This window comes from Hyla sarda, chromosome 3 (genome assembly GCF_029499605.1).
Source record: "Hyla sarda isolate aHylSar1 chromosome 3, aHylSar1.hap1, whole genome shotgun sequence".
In the NCBI taxonomy this organism is placed as follows: domain Eukaryota; kingdom Metazoa; phylum Chordata; class Amphibia; order Anura; family Hylidae; genus Hyla; species Hyla sarda.
Window position 1 is genome coordinate 382,166,657 of NC_079191.1, and position 8,741 is coordinate 382,175,397.

The 8,741-nt window shown below is 41.2% G+C and overlaps 1 long non-coding RNA gene across 1 annotated transcript in view; it reads right to left on the reverse strand.

Annotated features, from left to right (window-relative positions):
- The window catches only part of LOC130360837 (uncharacterized), a 66,064-nt gene extending 65,851 nt beyond the window's left edge, over positions 1 to 213 (reverse strand). Inside the window, exon 1 of the long non-coding RNA XR_008890820.1 lies at positions 132 to 213. This is a non-coding gene — a long non-coding RNA (uncharacterized LOC130360837). The remainder of the gene's footprint in view (positions 1 to 131) is intronic.
- Between the last annotated feature and the right edge of the window lie 8,528 nt (positions 214 to 8,741).

Genomic DNA, 8,741 nt, shown 5'->3' on the forward strand with positions numbered 1-8,741 from the left:
ATCTGGGGTGAAAGTTCAGATCTCCCGCACTGCCCGCCCCTGGAAGTCGGGCAGAACGGGGGACGATGGCTGCAGGGGCTCACGGGGACCTGCGGCATAGGGGGGGAACACGAGGGGACCGGCGGCCTTACCTGGAGCAGCGGCGGGACCGAGGAGCAGCGGCAGGACCGGCCACGTGGACGAGCAGCGACGGGACCGGCAGGTAAGTATGTGGTCCTCAGAGGCAGCAGTGAAGATCTTCACTGCTGCTTCTAGGAGTCTGAAAACTACAACTCCCAGCATGCCTAGACAGCCTTTGGCTGTCTGGGCATGCTGGGAGTTGTAGTTTTGCAACATCTGGAGGGCCCCAGTTTGGAGACCATTGTATAATGGTCTCCAATCTGTGCTCTTCCAGCTGTTGCAAAACTACAACTCCCAGCATGCACTGACTGTCCAGGCATGCTGGGAGTTTTAGTTCAGCAACATCTGGCCCTTCAGATGTTGCCGAACTACAACTCCCAGCATGCCCTTCAGCTGTCTGGGCATGCTGGGAGTTGTAGTTTTGCAACAACTGGAGACACACTGGTTGGGAAACATTGTTTCTAACTCAGTGTTTCCTAACCTGTGTGCCTCCAGCTGTTGCAAAACTATAACTCCCAGCATGCACTAACAGACCATGCATGCTGGGAGTTGTAGTTTTGCAACATCTGGAGGGCCCCAGTTTGGAGATCATTGTATAATGGTCTCCAATCTGTGCTCTTCCAGCTGTTGCAAAACTACAACTCCCAGTATGCACTGACTGTCCAGGCATGCTGGGAGTTTTAGTTCAGCAACATCTGGCCCTTCAGATGTTGCCGAACTACAACTCCCAGCATGCCCTTCAGCTGTCTGGGCATGCTGGGAGTTGTAGTTTTGCAACAACTGGAGACACACTGGTTGGGAAACATTGTCTGTTTCTAACTCAGTGTTTCCTAACCTGTGTGCCTCCGACTGTTGCAAAAATATAACTCCCAGCATGCACTAACAGACCATGCATGCTGGGAGTTGTGGTTTTGCAACAGCTGGTGCACCCCCTCCCCCCCCCCCCCCCCCCCCCGTGAATGTACAAGGTACATTCACATGGGCGAGGCTTTTACAGTGGATTTCTCGCATCTTGAGATGCAGCAAATTTTGCGCTGGGAAACTCGCTGTAATCCCCCGCCCATGTGACTGTACCCTAAAAACACTACACCTACACTAACACAAAATAAAATAAAAAGTTAAAAACACTACATATACACATACCCCTACACAGCCCCCCTCCCCCAATAAGAACGTCCGGTACACCACTGTTTCCAAAGCAGAGCCTCCAGCTGTTGAAAAACAACAACTCCCAGTATTGCCGGACAGCCGTTGACTGTCCACGCATGCTGGGAGTTTTGCAACAGCTGGAGGCACCCTGTTTGGGAATCACTGGCGTAGAATACCCCTATGTCCACCCCTATGCAAATCCCTAATTTAGGCCTCAAATGCACATGGCGCTCTCACTTTGGAGCCCTGTCGTATTTCAAGGCAACAGTTTAGGGCCACATATGGGGTATCGCCGTACTCGGGAGAAATTGCGTTACAAGGTTTGGGGGGCTTTTTCTTCTTTAACCCTTCATGAAAAGGAAATGTTGGGGTCTACACCAGAATGTTAGTGTAAAAAAATTTAATTTTTTACACTAACATGCTGATGTTTCCCTATACTTTACATTTTCACAAGAGGTAAAAGGGAAAAAGACCCCCAAAATTTGTAACGCAATTTCTCCCGACTACAGAGATACCCCATATGTGAGCGCAAAGTGCTCTGGGGGCGCACAACAAGGCCCAGAAGGGAGAGTGCACCATGTACATTTGAGGTGATTTGCACAGGGGTGGCTGATTGTTACAGCGGTTTTGACAAACGCAAAAAAAACAAAACCCCACATGTGACCCCATTTCGGAAACGACACCCCTCACGGAATGTAATGAGGGGTGCAGTGAGAATTTACCCCCCACAGGTGTCTGACGGATCTTTGGAACAGTGGTCCGTGAAAATGAAAACTTGTACAGCCCACTGTTCCAAAGATCTGTCAGACACCAGTGGGGGGCAAATGCTCACTGTACCCCTTGTTACGTTCTTCAAGGGGTCTAGTTTCCAAAATGGTATGCCATGTGTTTTTTTTTTTGCTGTTCTGGCACCTTAGGGGATTCCTAAATGCGACATGCTCCCCGAGCAAAATTTGCTCTCAAAAAGCCAAATATGACTCCTTCTCTTCTGAGCATTGTAGTTCGCCCATAGTGCACTTCAGGTCAACTTATGGGGTACCTCCATACTCAGAAGAGATGGGGTTACAAATTTTGGGGGGTATTTTCTGCTATTAACCCTTGCAAAAATGTGAAATTTGGGGGGAAACACACATTTTAGTGAAAAAAAAATATTTTTTTTTTTACATATGCAAAAGTCAAGAAACACCTGTGGGGTATTAAGGCTCACTTTATTCCTTTTTATGTTCCTCAAGGGGTCTAGTTTCCAAAATGGTATGCCATGTGAGGGTTTTTTGCTGTTCTGGCACCATAGGGGCTTCCTAAATGCAACATGCCCCCCAAAAACCATTTCAGAAAAACGTACTCTCCAAAATCCCCTTATCGCTCTTTCCCTTCTGAGTCCTCTACTGCGCCCGCCGAACACTTTACATAGACATATGAGGTATGTGCTTACTCAAGAGAAATTGGGCTACAAATATAAGTATAAATTTTCTCCTTTTACCCCTTGTAAAAATTCAAAAATTGGGTCTACAAGAACATGGGAGTGTAAAAAATGAAGATTCTGAATTTTCTCCTTCACTTTGCTTCTATTCCTGTGAAACACCTAAAGGGTTAAAATGATGACTCAATGTAATTTTGAATACTTTGAGGGGTGCAGTTTTTATAATGGGGTCTTTTGTGGGGTATTTCTAATATAAAGACCCTTCAAATCCACTTCAAACCTGAACTGGTCCCTGAAAAATAGTGAGTTTGAAAATTTTGTGAAAAATTGGAAAATTGCTGCTGAACTTTGAAGCCCTCTGGTGTCTTCCAAAAATAAAAACTCGTCACTTTTATGATGCAAACATAAAGTAGACATATTGTATATGTGAATATTTTTTATTTTTTTTTTTGTAATATACATTTTCCTTACAAGCAGAGAGCTTCAAAGTTAGAAAAATGCAAAATTTTCAAATTTTTCATCAAATTTTTGGATTTTTCACAAGGAAAGGATGCAAGTTACCACAAAAATTTACCACCATGTTAAAGTAGAATATGTCACGAAAAAACAATCTCTGAATCAGAATGATAACTAAAAGCATTCCTGAGTTATTAATGTTTAAATGGACAGTGGTCAGATGTGCAAAAAACGCTCTGGTCCTTAAGGCCAAAATGGGCTTGGTCCTGAAGGGGTTAAAGAAGGGAGGGCTCAATATTCGCGAATATGCGCATATACGGAAAACCAGTGTAGAGGAAGAGTTGTGCAGTTGTCCATAGCAACTAATCAGATTGCATCTTTCATTTTTTAAAAGGCCTCTGAAAAATGAAGGAAGCAATCTGGTTGCTATGGGCAACTCAGAAACTGCTTTTCCAGTAAAGTAAAGTTTAACCACAACACTCTAGCACTCTGTCCCACCCCGGGACTCGAACCCGTGGTGGTCTCCCATCCACTGTGCTGCCGAGATGGTCCTGCTTAGCTTACTGTTCTACATGTCGTGAGATCCCCGTAGCAAAAAAACACTGAGTTAATGCACTAGTCACAGTTCCCTATACCATTACAGAAGGGAGAGCTCAATATTCGCGAATATGCACATATATTTTCGCATATGAGAAAAAAACAAATATAACGAATATGCCAATTTTGCGAATATATGACGAATATTCGTCCATATTTTTGCAAAATATCGTGAATTCGAATATGGCCTATACCACTCATCACTACTCCAGAGTCACCAGATCTTAACCCCTTCATGACCCAGCAATTTTTTTTTTCTGTCTCACACTTTTTTCCTCCTTACCTTCAAATACCTATAACTTTTTTTTATTTTTCATCTGACAAAGTTGTATTAGGGCTTATCTGCTTGACGAGTTGTATTTTCCACTGATAAACATTTTTATCATACAATGTGTTACAAAGCCAGAAAAAAATATATATGTAGGGCGAAATTTAGAAAAGAATATGGATTTGCACAATTTTGTAGGGCAATAATTTTTTGGGAGTTCAAAATATGGTGAATCTGACATGCTACCTTTATTCTATGGGTCAGTATGCTCTATGGTTATCATTTTATGGTAAAAAAAAATTTGAAAACTGGAAAAAGGAGAAAAAAAACTGTTTATTACCATGTTCTCACCCTTATAACTTTTTTATTTTTCCACCTACAGGGCTGTGTTAGGGTTTGTTTTTTTGTGCCATGAGTGGTAGTTTTTAATGGTATTACTTTTGTGTAGTTCTGGCTTTTTAATCACTTTTTATTAAATTTTTTGGGGATGTAATGTAACCATAAATCTGCAATTTGTTGAGTTTAAGCCGCTTCCCATGCAGGATCAAAAATATAATAATTTAATAGTGCTGATAATTTAATGCTGATACCAAATATGTGTATTTTATTTTTGTTTGTACAGTGTTTTATTTAAAAAATTATAAAAGATTAGAATTTTATTAAGGTAGGGATTTTTTTTTATATTTTTAAAACATTTTTTTACTGTTTTTGTACACACTTTTTGGCCCCCTAGGGGCCTATCATAGATTGCTATTGCATTACATTGATCCATGAAATCTGTGCTCAATTGCTAAGGGCTGCCAAAGGCAGCCTTAAGCAATCACAGAGCCAGGGAAGATGCATGGGACAAGGTAAGGAATCGGGATTTCCCAGCAACCCATAGCTATGAGACTACTAGACACCAGGGAATAGTGAGATTTGATGTTTAAATGTCATGATCTGTATAGATGACGGTATTTAACCAGTTAAATAACGTACATCAGAGCAATCTCCCATATCTGTCATTACCGACAGATGTCATCCCGGTTATGACGTGGACCTGGAAGGGGTTAATCTATGGAGCACCTTTAGGATGTGGTGGACTGGGAGATTTGCATCATATATGTTCAGTCAACAAATTTGCAGAAACTGTGTGAGGCCATTATGTCCATATGAAGCAAAATCTCATAGAATGAAGGCAGAAGGGTGTCCAACCAGGTATTAGCCAGATGTACCTAATAAAGTAGCCAGTGAGTGTAGATTAACTGAAGATATTGGGGATAACCCCATTTACTTCTTTTAGCTATAATACAGCACAGTTTAGGTAGTAAGAAACAGCAATGAAGGTCACGTGCTAGAGCAAGTATGACGAACAAATCTCAAGAGTCATTTTGAGGGAGATCTAGGTGTGTGACCCAATTGACTTCTCATTGAAAACACTGTTGTGTATTTCCAGGAACCTGTACGAGAAGAGAAGAAGTGACATCACACTAACTGTGCAAGAATATAGCCAAAGGGTTTTGGGTCTTGGTGCAAAAGTTCAGCTTGGGCTGGAGAGGTCTGTGCGGTCATAACTGTACAGCCAGACATTTCTCTCAGTTATTGGGCAGTGAAATTCAAGAGTGTTCTACCCGATCATTAAAGGGGTTGTCCCCTCATTAGAATTCATCCCCTATTAACAGACTACCTCCAGCTGCTCCCCTGGAAAATGAATGGAGAAGTGGTATGCATGACTGCTTCTCCATTCTAACATAGTAATATGGTTTGTAAGGTTGAAAAAAGACAAGATTCCATCGAGTTCAACCTATTGGGAGACTTGGGATAATGGGGGGATCTCTGAGATCATATGCCCTTTATCAGAGACTTACCGCCTATCCTGTGGATAGGTAATAACCTCTAATGGTGAGACAACCCCTTTTAGGGGAAATTTAGCATGAGAGTGGCTAGAATGACCTGTGGACTTCTCTGGCCTAGGAATCAGGTCACTATTCCAGTCTTTCTTTTATATGAGGATATAATATATTCATGACACGGATCAGATGTATATTATTAATGACAGTCATCATGTGCAGTCAGCGTAGTGAATTGTCTAAAGATAGATAAACACAAACAAATTATTAAGATTGCTTTTCCATAAATTAAATGACATGGTATATACATATTTATATAAAAAGTAATGTCCTAAGACAGAAAATCAATGATAATTTGACAGTTGAATAGAATTTTCAGTATTATTTATTAAATGGATGTATCTAATAATGTTACTGCATTGTATTTACTCAATTTAGGATGAATTACCATCTCATATTGTCTTTATTTAAGAATGACCCCCTTATAATAAAACGTATCCTTTCAATTATCACGATTTAGGCTCTATTCACACAAAGATACAGCTGGTGGGCAGGATCTTGCAACAGGGACCCCCAGACAATCATGGGACACAACCTATGGTGAGGTGAATCATGATGGACAGCAGGTGGTGCTGTGTTATCTGTCAATGTTCATTAATGTGCACAGTCTTTCTTTTGCTTAACTCCTTAAGGACACAGGGTGTACCTGCTCGCCCTGAGTCCGCTCCCTTGCTATAACGCGGGGCCACGGCCTCTAACAACCGCCGGGACCCGTGGCTAATAGCGTGCGGCACTGATCGCAGTTCTGCATGCTATTAACCCTTTAAACGTGGCATTCAAAGTTGAGCGCCGCATCTAAAGTGAAAGTAAACTGCTCCTGGTAGCTCAGCGGGCTGTTCGGGACCGCCACAGCGATATTGTGGCATCCCGAACAGCTGGCAGACACAAGGAGGGTCCTTACCTTCCTCCTACGTCGCCGATCGCCGAATGACTGCTCAGTGCCTGAGATCCAGGCATGAGCAGTCAAGCCGCAGAATGATTGATCTATGTTATCCTATGAGATAACAAAGATCGATGTAAAAGATCAGTTAGTGCAGTATTATAGCCACTAGAGGGGGCTATAACACTGCAAAAAAAAGTGAAAAAAAGTTAATAAAGATCATTTAACCCCTTCCCTAATAAAAGTTTGAATCACCTCCCTTTTCCCATTTAAAAAAAACTGTGTAAATAAAAATAAACATATGTGGTATCGCCGCTTGCGGAAAGGTCCGAATTATAAAAATATATTGTTAATTAAACCTCACAGTCAATGGCGTATGTGCAAAAAAACTCCAAAGTCCAAAATAGCGTATTTTTTGGTCACTTTTTATTTCATGAAAAAATTTATAAAAAGCGATCAAAAAGTCCGATCAATACAAAAATGGTACCGCTAAAAACTTCAGATCACGGCGCAAAAAATACTGCCCCATACGTGGAAAAATTAAGTTATAGGGGTCAGAAGATGACAATTTTAATGTATACATTTAATGTATACATTTTCCTGCATGTAGTTATGATTTGTTTTCCAGAAGTACGACAAATTCAAACCTATATAAGTAGGGTATCATTTTAATCATATGGAGGTACAGAATAAAGAGAAGGTGTCATTTTTACCAAAAAATATACTGCGTAGAAACGGAAGCCCCCAAAAGTTACAAAAGGGCATTTTTTCTTAAATTTTGTTACGCATGATTTTTTTCTCTTTTTTTTTCCATTTCATTGTAGATTGTTGGGTAAAATGACTGATTTCCTTACAAAGAAGAATTGGTGGTGCAAAAAATACATTTTTAGGTGCAAAATTGAAAAAAATTATGATTTTTTAAAGGTAAGGAGGAAAAAATGAAAGTGCAAAAACTGAAAAACCGTCAGTCCTTCAGGGGACAGGAGCTGCATTCTATAGTTATGATGTAATGCCTCTTCTCTGTATATTCCACCATTGATCTGCGCATGATGTGTTATATATGTCCAAGGTTAAAGGGGTACTCCGGTGAAAGCCTTTTTTCTTTCAAATCAACTGGTGGCAGAAAGTTAAACATATTTGTAAATTACTTCTATTAAAAAAATCTTAATCCTTCCTATACTTATTAGCTGCTGAATACTACAGATGAAATTCTTTTCTTTTTGGAATGCTCTCTGATGACATCACAAGCACAGTGCTCTCTGCTGACGTTATTATAATAATAACACTTTATTTATTGTTGTCCTTAGTGGGATTTGAACCCACAGTGGTGCTAACCACTGAGCCACCATGCTACCCTTAGCATGCATCTGCTATGCATCTGCTAAAATGGACATAGATGTCAGCAGAGAGCACTGTGCTCGTGATGTCATCAGTGTTCCAAAAAGAAAGGAATTTCCTCTGTAGCATTCAGCAGCTAATAAGTACAGGAAGGATTAAGATTTTTTAATAGAAGTAATTTACAAATATATATATATATATATATATATATATATATATGATATGCACATTTACCTACTGAAGAAGGGGTCGAAGGACTACAATTCTCAGTACCCTGAAACGCGTCTAGGATTTGGCACTATTCACACGATTTGCTGGTACGCACCAAACCATCATTATCCGCACCTAACTGTGGACGTCTTGGTATTTGAGGAGTTAATCCAGGCTCCAGGCTCCGGCTTTGTTTGGCGGTATCTCACCTTCCACATCTCCCGGACTTCAGATCTCCACGTGGGACGCTGCTCCCGTGTGCGCTGACACTCCTGCCAGAGTTTCGGCTTTGTCACCACCAGCTGACTTCTGTGCCCGGACCATTGCGTCGCATCCCACTGCCATCGGGGTTGCGAACCCAGTGCGAGACCACGGGATAAGATATCTAGGGGCAGAGTACCCCTTTAACCCCTT